An 18,017-nucleotide genomic window follows, 5' to 3' on the forward strand; every position below is an offset into this window, starting at 1 on the left:
TTAATGGGTTCATTGCATTATGAAAGGGTTCTTCAGAATAATGGAGAAGGTGCTGTACACTCTTAAAAAAGATGGTTCTTCAAGGGTTCTTTAGTAAAGAAAATGGTTCTATATAGAACCATGAACACTCAAAGAACCCTTCGCGTGATTAAAATGTTCTTTCTGTCATAAAAAGGTTCTTAAGAATGTGCTGTAGTGTTCTATTGTTATGATGTCATGTTATGATAGAAGAACCCTTTTGATTCTGTAGAAAACCATTTTCAAAAGGTTCTATACAGGATCATCTACAGCATATTTTCCATCAATCTGAAGAAAACTTTAACGACGCAAAGAACCCTTTAATCATACAAAGGGTTCTGTGACTGTTCATAGTTCTATGCAGAACCATTTTCTTTGCTAAAGAACCCTTAAAGAACTGTCATTTTTAAGAGTGTAGATATACACCTATTTAAAAAGGGTTCTGTAGAGCACCAACAGGGATCCACTTGTGTTAAAAGCCAAAGAACCCCTTTTTGGTATGATATAGAACCTTTTTGCTAAGAGTATAGTGTTCCCTGATAGGAGAACCAGCATAAACATGTCAAAGAACCATATGATGTTGATGAAGGCAAATGGAGTTGCATGGAAGTAAATCTAATGCTGTGCTTTTAACACTGTTCTACAAAGAGCTTAGTACCGGGTGGAGAACGCTGGCAGCGCTGCACTGATACAACAGGGCTCCGCGCCAGAGACAGCTGAAGGAATTTAACCTGCTTCAGAGCCTGACGAGTCCATCCTCACATCATCTGGTTTGGTTCCTCCAGCTCACAAGAACGAGCCAAACTCCATAACCAGGGCAGCGGAGAGGATCGTCGGCCGTATCTGCCAACACTTCTGGACGTCTACAACAGCAGAGCGCCGGCAAAATAACAGCTGACCCCTCTCATCCTGGACATCAGCTCCTCCAGAGACGCCCCTCTGGTAGAAGATTCAGCACCATCAAAACCAGCACAGCCAGACATGCTAACAGCTTTTTACCCAGAGCTGTAGATCATTAACCACAGTGGACACTCACACTTTACACTGACCATCAAACCTCCTCAATGTACAAACTGAAAAAGCAGTTCTTTTAGCAAAGACAATGGTTCTATTTAGAACCATGAGTTCTATATAGAACCATTCAGTTCTTTGCATGGTGAAATGGTTCTTCGGATTGATGGGGAATGTGTTGCATATGGCACCAAAAAGTGTTGTTCTATTGTTTGTCATCATTACAATATAGCAGTTTTTTGGTGCTGTATAGAACCATATGCAGCACATTCTCCATCAATCTGAGGAACCATTTCACCATGCAGAGAACCTTAGAGCATGCAAATGGTTCTCCATAGAACTCATGGTTCTTCAGATAGATGGAGAATGTGTTGCATATGGTTCTACATGGTACCAAAAAAGGTTCTGCTATTGTAGCGGTCAAATTTGTAACAATAAAAGAACCTTTGTTGGTGCTAGATAGAACCAAATGCAACACATTCTCCATCTATCTGAAGAACCATGAGTTCTATATAGAACCATTTGTATGCTTAAAGCATTCTTTGCATGGTGAAATGGTTCTTCAGACGGATGGAGAATGTGTTGCATATGGTTCTATATAGCACCAAAAAGGGTTCTGCTATTGTAACGATGTCAAACTTGTACCAATAGAAGAACCCTTTTTGGTGCCGTATGAAACCGTGTGCAACACATTCTCCATCAGTCTGAGGAACCATTTCAACATGCAAGGAACTACTTAAGCATGCAAATGGTTCTATATAGAACTCATTGTCATAAATAAAACCATCTTTACTAAAGAACCCTTGAAGAACCATCTTTTTTTGTGTATTACAGTAACTCCTCTGTAACATAATGATTATTTGCAGAGCTTTTTGGAGGATTTTTTGGAAATGTTCATATTTTTCTGTAATTATTATATTATATTATATTATATTATATTATATTATATTATATTATATTATATTCTCAGACCTGCGTTTCTATAGACATTCATATCTGCATATGTATACAAACCGCACATCGCCTTAAGCGCGTCTCACATTGGCTCTTTATTATTATTTCTCATTCTTTATTTTATTTGTTGTATTTTTATTTTAATGGTCCTTTAGTTGAACACATGCTAACAGTCTGACTGCCTCTCTGGTCTGTTACACGTCATATGAGTGTGACTCACTTTGGGTAACAAACTTGCCGAAATAAAGTGACTCTGATATTAACACTCAGATGCTTTTGGGAAATCAGGCCATACACAACTGAATATTGATCATTGGCGAGATGAGCCAGTTGGCCCATACGGAAATCTGATATATGGCAAGATGTAGATTTCAAATATATTTTAGCACATATGGATTTTCCTTTATATCTATATTTTTTTAGTTAACTTATTTCCTTTGTTTTATTCATATATATATATACACCAATAAGGCATAACATTATGACCACCTCCTTGTTTCTACACTCATTGTCCATTTTATCAGCTCCACTTACTATATAGGTGCACTTTGTAGTTCTACAATTACAGACTGTAGTCCATCTGTTTCTCTGATACTTTGTTAGCCCCCTTTTACCCTGTTCTTCAGTGGTCAGGACCCCCATGGACCCTCACAGAGCAGGTACTATTTGGGTGGTGGATCATTCTCAGCACTGCAGTAACACTGACGTGGTGGTGGTGTGTTAGTGTGTGTGTGTATATATATATATATATATATATATATATATATATATATATATATATATATATATATATATATCTGTACATGGACTGGCGACCTGTCCATCCAGGGTGTATCCTGCCTTCCACCCAATGAGAGCTGGGATAGGCTCCAGCACCCCCCGCAACCCAGAAGGATAAGTGGTTTAGATGATGTGTGTGTGTGTGTGTGTGTGTGTGTGTGTGTGTGTGTGTGTGTGTGTGTGTGTGTGTTGTCGGAAGAAAACTTTGTAAATGGTAACTCTACAGGAGAAGGTAAAAACCTTCTTTACTTTTAATGTAAGTCAATGGAACCAGAATTTTTTCCAAGTCATTTTTGGTCTTTTCTTTTAGTCCATTCATTATGAAATTTACATACAATGTAAAGGGCAATAAGTACCTTCAAATTATGTCACTAAAACCCGTTTTAACTGAAAAACATCAAAAAATGGAGATACGAGGCTTTCTTCTGACAACAGCGAGACATCCTTTACTTTCAATGTCAGTCAGTGGAAGGAGATTTTATTCTAAGCAATTTTAGAGCATTTCTATTGGTCCAATCATCATGAAATATGAACACAATATAAAGCGCAGCTGCTGAGCTCAGATGATGCAGAAAAGTAAAAATCGCAAAAAATGGAGATGCATGATTTTATTGGACAGCAACAAATTATACAAGCTTCATGTGACCGTTATGAGAGTTTTATGCACCTTCTTTGTTTCTTTCATGTATTAGTATAATAGCTAGATAAAAATAAACTCTGAAAACATGCAAATTCTAAGCAAAAATCTATAAATAAATAACAAGACATTGTTCCCTGCCACATTTTAATAATTTCATATTTAAAAGCAAACAGATAACGTAGTAACCATAATAACTGTTCTGGGGTGTGTTCACCCACCTAGCACACATGTACATGTCTGATCCATATGTATTGCATATATGTCCCATATTTGATACCTACGTACACGTACACAACATATATGTACATATATTTTGAAATAAAAGCTTGGTCGATTATGATATATGTACATATATGGCTATAAATCAGATTTCCGCATGGATCCATAACAGTGCAGCTATACTCTGTGTAATCCAGCACTCTGGAAATCTGTTCAGCTTTAGCTCAATTATCTCTCCCTTTTAGAGAGATAAACTTTGTTCATGCTGTACTAATAACTCTGCAAGTCTAATCTGGTCTGTGACTCAACAGACTGAAGATTTTCAGACTCTTGAGCAACAGTGACCCCTGGTGGCCATTAGATATTACTGCAGTAGTGCTCTATGGGAATTGCTATACACCTTGCGTTTGCTTCCAAATGAGCACGTGTTTCATTTCTTTGTCTTGGCTTCTATGCACATTTTAACACATGATGTGAAGTCTTTATCGATGACCACAAGGTTATGGTTAACTGTGTGGCTGGACTGACCGTTAAAATGAAATGCGCCCTATATTGTGTACTTCTTTGTGATGCCTGTGATAGACAGCTAGGATTAGGCTTCAGCTTTCAGTCCTGCATATTAATTATCACTAATGTCCTTTGATATGTTTTCGGGAAACTATAAATAACATCAGACTCGTCCTCATTCTTTCAGAAGCTGGAATACATGATGTCACAATCTAGCATTATATCATAGAGCACTGTCCTCTTTAGGCCAGTGCATGAGAGAGAGGGAAGGAAGGAGAGAATGAGAGAGGGCTGGAGAAAGGAAGAGGGTCTCAGAGTTTCCCCCTTTGGCTCTGCAATATAGGTAGTGCACCACAGACAAACGGGTACTCAGACAAACAGGCGTCTTCTCAAGTCTACAGTAGATCCTTTGTATATTTACCATGTAGACGTATGAGGTCATGTCGTCGTTCTGTAGTCGGCCTCATGCCCACATAAGTAACTCCAGGTCTAAGCTGGTTTTCTCTATGGGGGAAAAATATAAGCTGTTTTCAGAAATTACCATTATCACACCCAGAATCTCTGGATCCTCTGAAATACGAGGTCATTATGGAGCTGAAATATGAATAATACTACATGCAAGCTAACCCTTTAGTGTACTGAGATTGGCATCATAAGACTGACCTCACCAAGATACCCCCCACAAACCGGCAATGTCTGTCCAGTGTGGTAAAGTGGGAAATCCAGTGGTGTTTAAACATTTTAAGCATTATAAGATCGCTCAAGATGTAAACAAGTCATTCAGGGTAGAACATGTGGGTGGTGCCGAGTGTGGGCGGAGCAACATGATTTTTGTTGGAGCATGAAGAGCTTTAGCGTTCTCTTTCACTCCGAAAACCGCTCCAGTATCGCTCCATCCCGCCAGACAGACAGTCCTTTCTTCCACACTGACATGAGTGATGCAGCAGTGCCTCTTCAGGTCACACATGACAGCTGTTAATACGCAGCATCTGGACTGAGCTGTTCAGCAGAACTACATACTGGAAACACAGCTCACTGATCGCAAGAGTTCTACTGATATCGCACAGAGTCTCGCATCGGCCATTTTTCAGATTTCTGGTGATTCTGTCTGTCTGTCTGTCTCTCTATCTATCTGTCTATCTGTCTCTCTTCTCTCTATCTATCTGTCTGTCTATCTTTCTCTCTCTCTCTCTCTCTCTCTCTCTATCTATCTATCTATCTATCTGTCTGTCTGTCTGTCTGTCTAGCTCTCTATCTATCTGTCTGTCTCTCTTCTCTCTATCTATCTGTCTATCTCTCTATCTATCTGTCTATCTGTCTCTCTTCTCTCTATCTATCTGTCTATCTGTCTGTCTGTCTGTCTGCCTCTTTATCTATCTGTCTGTCTGTCTGTCTCTCTATCTATCTATCTATCTGTCTGTCTGTCTATCTCTATCTATCTGTCTCTCTTCTCTCTGTCTATCTATCTATCTGTCTCTCTTCTCTCTATCTATCTATCTATCTATCTATCTATCTATCTGTCTCTCTTCTCTCTGTCTGTCTGTCTGTCTCTCTGTCTATCTGTCAGTCTGTCTATCTCTCTCTCTCTCTCTATCTTTATCTCGGTCTCTCTGTCTCTTTCTCTCTCTCTCTCTCTCTCTCTATCTATCTATTTATCTGTCTGTTTGTCTGTCTGTCTGTCAGTCTGTCTGTCTGTCTAAACAGAAGTACACGGGGGGCAATACAGGAGGGAGATTTTGCACGTTCTATAAGGATATTTCACACACTCAACAAGCACCCCAGCCAACAGTACATAAAGAAGTGCACCAAACAGAGCAGCTGACTGGCGAGGAATGAGGGATACAGCAGTAATGACACTGCACTGTGAATATACAGTGTAGAAGGTGTAGTTCTATATGCAGATCAGTGCAGTGTGAGAGACCACATGTGGGGTTATATAGGTTACAGTAAACTACTCAATAATACAGTTGCACAGTTTGTGTTGGTCATCCTCTAGTCCTTCATCAGTGGTCACAGGACGCTGCCCACAGGACGCTGTTGGCTGGATATTTTTGGTTGGTGGACTATTCTCAGTCCAGCAGTGACACTGAGGTGTTTAAAAACTCCAGCAGCACTGCTGTGTCTGATCCACTCAGACCAGCGCAACACACACTAACACACCACCACCGCGTCAGTGTTACTGCACTGCTGAGAATGATCCAACACCCAAATAGTACCTGCTCTGTGAGGGTCCATGGGGGTCCTGACCACTGAAGAACAGGGTAAAAGGGGGCTAAGAAAGTATCAGAGAAACAGATGGACTACAGTCGGTAACTGTAGAACTACAAAGTGCACCTATATAGTAAGTGGAGCTGATAAAATGGACAATGAGTGTAGAAACAAGGAGGTGATCATAATGTTATGTCTGATCAGTGTATATGTAAATGAGATTGGTGTTACAGAGTCCATACATGGAACATGTTGCAAATATTTGAACACCGAAACATCACAAACACAGACAACTGTCCAGCCAGACGCTACAAAACTGATGTAGCATCAACGCCCATCTGCCGAAGGCTTTAGATTACGTACAAACAGACGTCGCATTCTCACAGAAAAGCTAACAGCTAGCGTCGTTTCTTCTGACTGGAGGAGACTTGTGATATCAGGCTAGCGAGGTGGCCTGGCTGTCACAATCACTTGTTGCCTGACATGAGAAAAAAATCTGTTCTGTATTCTGTGGTTGAAGCTCGAGTCTCCAGCGTTCCCTGTGTGACTGAACCATGTTTCTAAGCTGATGATGCATGAATGTGGAAGTTAAGGCCGACTGCACACCCACTAGGAAACACTATTTCTCAAAATTTCTGCCTAATTCAGTGTTTGAGATGCAAACAGGCTGATTCAGAGTGGTTTGGTGTGAAATGGTTCAGATGTCTTTACAGTGGTGGTGATAGGAACCAGGGGTCGCCATGACTACAACACATTTTAGGTACTATCCAAAACCACCAGTGAACGTACTTGTGTCTTCAGAGTTATTATATGGAATACTGATGATGGGAAAATAGTTATAGTGCCTCACAACGCCCTGCATGTACCTCTCCGTCATGAATAGACCTCAAAAATAGGTTTTAAGGCCAAAAACCTTCTCAAAACCATTGTCGAACAATGTCTGAGACATCAGGCAGCATATTCATAACCATTTCATGTAATAACTTTTTCTATGAGAGAGGCATTAAACTCTTCTGACGTCTGGTTCCTATCACCACCACTACAATCTTAACATCACACATCAAACCACTCTGAATGACATTGAGTGCATCTTAGCAAGTGAATTGTGCAGGATTTTTTTTAAATCAGTGGAAATTCTCTTTAAAAACACAGATGACAGCATCATGGACACCCAGGCCTGCACCAACATCAGAGAAGCCAATGCAGAACCTATGGACCCTTCTGGAACTGTGCAAACTGCCAGTGTCTCCAGCAGTCCTGCACCTGCATCTGTAGAGGAAATGGAGGTGGGCCTGGACTTTACCGACACTGTCCCAGTCAACAGTGAAGAACCAGATCCAGAAGGCCACTCCATGCAGGCTTCCTCCACTGTTCTTTGTCCTATGAATGCTTTTGGTGGTTCAGTGGAGAAGATTGCTGAAGGTAAAGGTGGAAGTGTGGAGGCAGTGCCAATTCTAGAGGTGGATGGAGAGGCAGGGAGGTCCACAGCGGACCACCACCACCAGAAGCAACAACACAGTCAGCCTAGAAGCCCAAGAGGAAGATCAGCCAGGAAGAACAAACAAACACAGGTACTCAGGGAGAGGAGGTGGTGATGATGATGATGATGATGATGATGATGATAAGGAATAAGGGCTCAATCAAAAAGAGACAGACCAACATATTTATTCTCACTTCACAGTTTACACTAATGTCAAAGTTAAAAAAGAAATTCCACAATTTTTTCCCCAAAGTTCTGCATAATTAACATGGTTTGGTGTGAAATGCTCTGTTCTAGAGTCAGAACTGTTCACAGTGGTGGTGATAGGAACCAGACGTCCACCTCTAAAAGCTCCCTCACAGAAAGTTACTACATGAAATGGTTATAAATACGCTGCCTGATGACTGAGACACTGTTTTATGATAGTTTTGAGAAGATTTTGGCCTTAAACTCCATTCATGGTGGAGGGATACATAATATGCAGGGTGCTGTGAGGCAAAATAGTCCCCAAAGAAAACGTATTATTACAGATTTTCCGCTATTTTCCATCATCAACATTCCATATAAACTCAGAAGACTCGTGTGGGTTCACTGGTGGTTTTGGATAGTAAATAAAATGTCTATATCTGTGTTGTAGTCATGGCGACCCCTGGTTCCTATCACCACCACTGTAAAGACATCTGAATCATTTCACACCAAACCACTCTGAATCACTCTGTTTACATCTCACACACTGAATTATACAGAAATTTGGAAAATCGGTGGAATTCCCCAACCTAAGGTGAATGACTCAGTGTTCCAGTAAGAAAGCACAGAACCAAAATCAACACAAACAACAAAATAACAGCAAAATTATTATACAACAAAACCTTGTATCTTCAAAATGGTCTTTATAGGAGAAGGAAAAAAGTTCTTAATTTTGGATCATATTACAGCCTATTCATCATGAAATGGACACAATGAAAAGGACAGCTGGTGTTTTCAAATGGTGTAAAAAATTAGAAAGAAAAATAGAGATATGAGTTTTGATTACTACGATATACAGAGAGATTCACTCGAAAGAGGCCCTGAATATTCTGTAATAACTCTCTCTAGGACGAAGCAATCTGAACAAAACAATGTGCAATGAGCTCCTCAGTATATGGAGCTTCGAACAAGCCGGGATGCCCCTGTGTTGGAGCGATAAGGTAGGTGCTGGACAGCCGTCGCAACGTTTAACCTCAGCTTGCAACTTCCAGGTGCATACCCCCGTACCCCTTCGTGTGCCTGGCAGAAAACGGAGATCACTTCCAGCATCGCATGTAATGCAATTTTGGTTCAGATCGCTTCATCCTAACGGGAGTTACAACAGAACATTCGGGGCCTCTTTCAAGTGAATCTCCTTGTAGCAGTCTGTAAGTGAAACAGTGGAGTGTTATGTACATGATGAGAACAGTACACAGTAGCAAAAAGGGTTCTATATAGTACCAAACAAGTGTTTTTTGACTTGTAACAATAGAACCCTTTTGGTGCTATATAAAACCCTTCTGAAAAGGTTCTATACAGAACCATCTATAGTACATTCTCCATCAATCTGAAAAACTCTCTCATGATGCAAAGAACCCTTTAGTCATGCAGACGGTCCTTTGACTGTTAATGGTTCTACATAGAACCATTTTCATTCCTAACCCTTGAAGAACCATTTTTTTTAAGAGTGTAGATGAAAGAAGGATTTCGCTCCTGATATCCACGACAATAACAGCGGTCATCATTTCATCCTCCTCAGATGACCAATCAGACTGTGAGCCTGGTGGGTGTAAATTCTCTGGGTGTCTCTGAGACTCAGTCTGATAGCGCCATCAGCCGGCAGGAGATCCGGAGTGGACAGAAGCTCTTCTACGGGGCTCACGTTGGCAGCGAGACCCGAAACATGGAGTTCAAGAGAGGCGGAGGTGAGGTGAACCGTGCAGCGCTAAACAGAGAGAAAGAGAGCTCAGTTTTTCCCAGTTAAAGTGATACTTTGGCCAAAAATCATGTTTACACCATTTCTACTTCACTTCAAACGCAGCCGATTAGCCAAGGCTTGTTTGGAGAACAGGGGGCCCTGCAGCTGCCAGGTTAGCATGATGCTAACGGCAGGCCTAGATCATCACAAACCTCCCCCAAACTGAGCTGAGTTGTTAAGTAAGCTCTAATAGCCGACATTCAAGGAAAATATATTCCTATTTATTACACAAAACGTGAAGTTTGTAATATGTTTCCATATATGCATATATGTACACATTAAAAACTGACTTTACATTTGCATATATTTCAACACGTGCATGTATTTCAGCATATATTTATTTATTTATTTAATCCTTTATTTCAACTCTGAGTACATTGAAGGAGACCCTCATTTACAATGTAGCCGAGCCAATACAGAGATCAGGGACTGAGAAGTTAAATAGTAAAAACATAACAAATGCTAAAAGTTAGTAATAAACATAGTCATACATTTAAAAAAAATTATAAACCATTAAAATTACAACAATATAGTAACTTAATAAATAAGATAAAATAAGGGTGAATAAAAAATATAATTAATAAAATAAAGAAATGAAAGATGTATAATAATACAATAGCTTGGCAATATTAAAATTAATAAGAACGGAATAATAAAAATGAAACAATAACTAAAAGCATACCAAAAATCACTTTAGTTAACTAAAATCAGGTATGACAATTGCAGGCTGATTAGAGGTGGTATATTGTAGTGTTTACCGCTATGAAACACAGCTAATGCACAAGTCGTTGTGCTCTATTAAAGCCTCAGCCACGCTGTACGATAAGCAATGCTTTTAGCTAACAGCTAGATCTGCACTAAGCTCATATTTGCACTCCCACTTCCAAGCTACACCTGACCAGGGCTGCGTCCAAAACCGCATACTACTGTCCTAAACACTATGTCAAAAACAGTACACCATTATTTAGTGTAGTATAGTTGTATGTTGCTTTGGACGTAGCTCAGGACACAGTGAATGGAAGGCTAGTCCTACCTTCACAATAAGAGTCTTTATCAGAATAAACCCAAAAAATAACTGCTGGAAAACAATAACAACAACAACAACAACAATAATAATAATAATTTTTATTTATATAGCACTTTTCATGCCGGTGGCAGCTCAAAGTGCTTTACACACAGGTGATAAAAAATAGTTATACAATAAAGTATCTCAGATAGAAAAGACTGAATTTTAGCGATATTTCTCAAATGATATGTTGTGTTTACATGCAGATTAAACAAAGCTCAGAATCTAAGATCACACCCAGGTTTCGTATTTCAGGTTTGGTATATGAAGCTAAAGAACCGAGTTTCTCATACAACATTTTTCTCTGAGTTTCTGTACGAAAGATCAGTACTTCAGTTTTTCGTGATTGAAAATTTTGCAACATCCACTGACAAATATCTGCCACACAGCTGGTCAGTCTGTCTACAGAGTCTTGATCATCAGAAGGAATAGAAATGTATAGCTGGGTGTCGTCAGCATAGCTATGAAAATTTATATCATGCCTCCTAATGACATCACCTAGAGGTAGCATGTACAAAGAGAAAAGCAAAGGCCCCAAGACTGAACCTTGGGGGACTCCACAAGAAATGGCAAATCTTTTTGATGAATGATTTCCAAGTGAAACCATGAACTGCCTTTTACTTAAACCTGATTTAAACCTTTCTAAAACTATGCCCGAGAGGCCGACCCAGCATTCAAGACGCTGGAGTAAAATCTTGAGGTCAACGGTATCAAAGGCTGCACTAAGATCTAATAAAACCAAAATAGAAGGATTTTGTGCATCAGCGCTGAGCCTGAGGTCATTCACAATGCAAACCAATGCTGTGTCTGTACTATGGTTAGAACGAAAACCTGACTGAAACTTCTCATATAACTTGTTTGATATTAGAAATTTATTTAATTGTTTGAAAACAACTTTTTCTAAGACTTCACTTAAGAAAGGTAGGGTCAAAATCGGTCTAAAGTTATTTAGTATCGAAGGATCCATGCTTCTTTTTGCTAGCAGAGGCCAGAATAACCCAGAATTAACATGCAGAACATTTCTTGAACACATATATCTGTCATCTAAGCAAATATGCATACACATTTCTCTTGCATATGGGATTTGTGGTGTGGATTCAGACACTGTGTGACGTACTGTTATCTTCAAACACGGACTAAAGCATGTTAGCATGCTAAAACAGTAGAAGAGTGTTGCAGCCTGAATTGTGTGTATTTTAGTCCATGTTTGTAGACGACAGAGTCAGAAACACCATAATCAGGTCTATTTTCCATCTGTTTGAGAGACAGCTAGAACTATCGTAACTGCCCTTAACAAGTTATTTGTCATTTTGGTAATTTTGTAAGTCTAAAACATCTAATTAATCCAACATGTTTACTAGTTATCTTAGCTTATCATTGGCTGTGCTGACAGGAAGTAATATAACTCACTTGTGTTGAATTAAAAAAGCTTCAGTTTATATTTGTAGTGTGGCTAGCATTATGTATAGTAGCGTTAATATATTAGCATTAGGCTGTCCCACCACTGAATGTCTCTAAGAAATATATTCATAAGTAATTCAATAATTACTAAATCAAGTAATTCAATAATTATAGTGTAATTTGGTTCATTTCCTATCAATTTAATGTTAAAACAATTATTAATTTATTTAATTTAACCCAAAATTACATTTATTATTTATTATGATTTTATATGTATATACACACACACACAGATAAAGCTTGAAAAAATAAAAGAAATATATTTATTCATATTTAATTTATGTAAACTATATGGTAATTAGTAGTTAGCATGCAACATGCTAACCGCTCCTGAATGCTGCTTATTTTAGGCTAAATTTGCAATGCTGTCACCCCATTTTATCCTTTAGTTATTTATAAATGAAAATGAAAGGTGAATAAAAGTGACATGAAATAAACATTTTAATAAATAATAATAACAATAATAGCTCCAGCACCCCACCACGACCCAGAAGGATAAGCAGTTTAGATGATGGATGGATGGATGGATAATAACAATAATAATAATGATAATAATAATAATAATAATAATAATAATAATAATAATAAGTTACATTTATATAGCGCCTTTTACAATCCCAAGGTTGTTTTACATAACAAAAGGAAAAAATATTTTAATTAAAATAATAATTATATTATAAAAAAGGATTAATTGTCTTTCTGCTTTCTGTTGTATACTTGTATTTTTTTTAATGCATTAATATCAACTTAATCAACTAATTAACTCGTGTTCAGCCCTGTTACTCGCTTGAACCCTGTTTATCAGTCATTTATGATGAAAACAGCTGATATAGTGTCTGATTTGACAGCCTGAGGTGGGACAACACATTGAAGGTTAAGCACTTACCTCAACTAATTTTTTGTCAAAAAATCCAAAGAAAAAAGAATGTTTTCGAGAGTTTTGAGGAATAAAATGAGCTCTATTCGTGGAAAGTGCCAAAACCAGAACCTTCAGTGTTTAACCAGTGGCCAATGGAAAAGCACAGTTGTCTGGAGCCAAAGGTTCCTCAACTCAGTGGGAGAAAAGACACCTGTTCAGGTCACTTAACTACCCGGTGTGGTTTGAGGCACACGTGTGATGATTTAGGATGCACTTAGCACCCTGCTAACCTCTTCTTCTCCTGTAGGTGAGTACCTGCGCTCCTTGTTCCGCTCCCATGTTCACCGTTACGCCTGCGCCTTCCTGAACAGCGGTGGGGGGAGTCTTCTGGTTGGAGTGGATGACGATGGCATTGTCCGAGGCATCCGCTGCAACCACAGGCAGGAGGATCGGGCCCGGCTGATGGTGGACTCCATCCTGAAGTTGTTCCATCCTCCCCTCCTGCCCCATAGCTACAACCTGACCTTTCTGCCTGTGGTCAGACCTGGTCCAGAAAGTATCCATTTGAAGGTGATGCGGCTGACCCTGCTGCCCCCTCCAGAACTCTCCCTACCCAGCCTGTACCAAACGGACCAGGGCGAGGTCTTCTTAAGGAGGGATGGGAGCGTTGAGGGCCCACTTAGTGCCAGTGCCATACAGGAGTGGGCAAGACAGGTGAGCAGAGTGATATATGGTACATTCTGTAAGCGACTGGGAGAACCACAGACATTCTCAAAGGTAAAGGCTCCTAAATGGTTCTTGGCTTGGACATATGGGTCTAGGATAAACTTAAGGTATAGAACAGGGGTGTCAGACTCCAGTCCTGGTGGGCTACAGCTCTACAGAGTTTAGTCTACCTCACTAAACGCACCTGATTGAGCTCATTAACTAATTAGTGCAGTCTTCAGGAGTCTTAGGCTACGTTTACACAGCAGGTAAAAGTGGCCCAAATCCAATCTTTTTCTTCATATGTGACACAGATGTGTCTGTGTGTCAGTGTGAACAGCAAAAAACACATTGAATCTGACACTTTCAATTCCGTTTTGAGACGCTTTCATATGTGGCACTGAAATCCGATATGTATCCGATCTGCAGCAATGTGACTCAGTCTGAACAGCCAGATCAGAATTCAAGCGACTTTTACGTCAGTCCAACTCAACATTCATCATAATTTCGTGCTGCTGAGACTCATAAATATTTAGGCTGATGTTTCTGCACCAAAAAATTAGAAGAGACTGATCGCAACAGCTCAGTGTTCGAAGAGGTTTTGAACGAAACGGCTGAACGCGGCCGGAGGAGACCGAGGCTGCAGCGTCAAAAAAAATGTAAAGAATCCGAGGACACGAACCAAAGAAGTGGCTGTGGCCGAATAACGTGCCCTTTTTACGGTGAACTTGAACACATTTTGGGTGATGAGTCCAGCTGTCAACCACCAGAACCTTATAATCGCTCTTGTGATGCTGGCGAAGATGAAACTGAACCCTCTGGGAGTGATAGGCATTCGCTGGATGTCATGATTGTTTACCTCTGGACGAGCCACGTGAAGCTCGGTTCTTTTGCGCATGCGGGTCAGTTTAGGTTCTGTTCAGACTGATGTCACATACAGATCACATGTGAACAGCCAAACAAAAAAATCTGATTTGGTGAGAATATCAGATTTGGACCACTTTTACCTGCTGTGTTAACCTAGCCTTAGATGAGGGAAAATGCTGATCTCAGCATGGCTGCAGAGTTTGTGGAGGTTCTTTGAACTTTAAAAAAAATTTATTCACACTGACACATTTCCTAGTTCCACCCTAAAGCTGTTACAATTTTTCAAAAGTCCCTCCCACCTTCAAGATACATCATCAGAAATGGCTCCCTAGTCTTTAAACTGGACAATCTCACTCTGGACACTGCTGCGGCACCAGGAGGAGGTGAGTAAGCATGTTTACAACAGAGTGATGATTACCTGTGTATTTTGGCCGGAGTGTCCCTGTAAGATTTTTAATTGAATTATATGTGTAAGCCAAGAACCATTTAGGGACCTTTAGAGTTGGGGTCTCAAATACAAATTACTTGGCAGCCACTAGCCAGGTTGTCTTCTCCAAAGTGGGGCAGGTTGAAAAAACACAGGGAAAAGTGTCTCATTTTTTAGAGCATGAATTTTAACTACATAAAGTGTTACATAATGCTTAAAACTAAAATGTGGGAAAAAGGTGTTCCAAATATTTATTTACCAAGAATGAATTTTTACCACATATCATAGACACTCATTTAAGCCTCTCAGGTTGAAAATGTTGTATGCAACACCAAATGACATCACACATGAAGGAATAAATATCTCGAAAACACTGCGTAATAGAGACTTACTTTTATTTTACCTGGAAGGGTAGCGTTGTGCTGTTGACAAGTCAGGAACACAGCCTCTGATTGGTCAATAAGTCAGGAACACAGCCTCTGATTGGTCAATAAGTCAGGGTCACAGCCTCTGATTGGTCAACAAGTCAGGAACACAACCTCTGATTGGTCCATAAGTCAGGAACACAGCCTCCGAATGGTCGACAAGTCAGGAACACAGCCTCTGATTGGTCCACAAGTCAGGAACACCACCTCTGATCGGTCGACAAGTCAGGAACATAGCCTCTGATTTGTCCACAAGTCAGGAACACAGCCTTTGATCGGTCCACAAGTCAGGAACACAGCCTCTGATTGGTCGACAAGTCAGGAACCCAGCCTCTGATTAGTCGACAAGTCAGGCACACAGTCTCTGATTAGTCGATAAGTCAGGAATACAGCCTCTTATTGGTCCACAAGTCAGGAACACAGCCTCTGATTGGTCGATGAGTCAGGAACACAGCCTCTGATCGGTCGACGAGTCAGGAACACAGCCTCTGATTGGTCGACAAGTCAGGAACGCAGCATCTGATTGGTCAACAAGTCAGGAACACAGCCTCTGATTGGTCGACAAGTCAGGAACGCAACCTCTGATTGGTCAACAAGTCAAGAACACCGCCTCTGATTAGTCAACAAGCCAGGAACACAGCCTCTTATTGGTCCACAAGTCAGGAACGAAGCCTCTGATTAGTCGACAAGTCAGGAACGCAGCCTCTGATTGGTCTACAAGTCAGGAACGAAGCCTCTGATTGGTCAACAAGTCAGGAACACAGCCTCTGATTGGTAGACAAGTCAGGAACACAACCTCTGATTGGTCGACAAGTCAGGAACACAGCCTCTGATTGGTCAACAGACTCAACCCAAGGCATCAGTGGATGGCTAACAGCCCTGCTAACAATGACAATAACTCTTGATTGTGGAGAAATAGATAAATAATCACAGGAGACATTCAGTGTTGGATTTATCATCATGGATTTTTTTTTATAAAGTCTCCAAAAACACATCACAGTTCAAGTCTGGATTACAAAGCTGCTGAAAGAGATACGACCACACTGGAGTCCTCATTATAATGGCACAACACTACCCTTCCAGGAAAAAATAGTAAGTCTCTAGCATGCAGCATTCTGGAGATTTATTATTTTATGTCCAACGTCCTTTGGTGTCATATACGCCATCGTCAACCTGAGAGCGTTAGGCATCTTAGTTAATGTTTATTAGCAACTCTTCTGTCACTACAAACTACAAATAATAATAATAAACAATAATAATAAAAACAACAATAATAATAATAATAATAATAATAATAGTTTATTCCAGTAATAATTATTATCATTAATAGTAGTAGTAGTAGTAGTAGTAGTAGTATAAATACAGATACAAATGAATATTTCAGTCAACTTCCATTCAACAGAAGAATCTTATGGGACTCTTATTGTGAAACTATTGGTGATCCTGATGCTGAACATGGGTAAAGCTACTGTGAGCGAAGTGTGAGCATTTAATTTTGCGTACAGTGTAGATTTGTTTGATAATTCATATCATTTCTTAATTGTGATGTGCTGTATCTCTCACTGTGTCCTGCTGCATCATTTTAATGCTTCCTCTTGTATGCAGCACTTTGTTTTAGCTTTTTAGCGAGTGATGGGCGAAGCTAATTTAGAGTAAATATTTAGCCAGAGAAAAATGCGGGGGGGAGAACTTGCAGTCCAGAATTAAGGATAAACTGTAAATGTGATGGGTCTTATGAAGCTGTTTGATGTGGCCCAGTCGTTAGAATCCCACTTTACAGTGTCTGAAATGCTTCTCGTTGTGCAGAAGTGGAGTGGGGAGGTGATGCGTTTGCAGCAGTGTGTGGAGGCCCTGCTGACTGAGCAGAAGCTGCTCCTGCAGGAGATCCGTCACCAGAGCGTGATAATCTCTATCTGCTTAAACACGCTCAAATCTCGACCTCCAGAGATCTGGGAGCGGCTAAGGCGGGCGCTCGGCTGGTTTGGCTCCCAGGCAGCAGCGATGCCCTCTGATGCGAGGAGATGCCAGTGTGCCCAGGCCAACTCCGCTTCTTTTTTATTGCCAACAGTTTCTCCTCCTCAAATGGCACCAGAGTGGGCTACGCTGCCCTCTGGCCCCTCTTACCAAGGTCCTGTGCAGTGCCAACAGAACGGACAGAAGGAAGATGTTCCCGTCTCCAGCATCTGCAGCATAATGTGAGATGGATAAAGTCCAAATGATCTAACCAGCAGAAGCTGAGCACCTTTTCATTATTCAGCTGCTTAATAAACTGTGTGAAACTCATGTTTGCAATTTAATTACTGAGAAAGAGAGCAATAGAGGCTTCAGGGTGGCTTTACTGAAAAAGGTTCTTTAAGGGCTCTTTAGTAAAGATAATAGTTCTATATAGAACCATGAACAGTCAAA

Source organism: Colossoma macropomum, unplaced genomic scaffold (assembly GCF_904425465.1).
Source record: "Colossoma macropomum unplaced genomic scaffold, Colossoma_macropomum, whole genome shotgun sequence".
Lineage (NCBI taxonomy): Eukaryota > Metazoa > Chordata > Actinopteri > Characiformes > Serrasalmidae > Colossoma > Colossoma macropomum.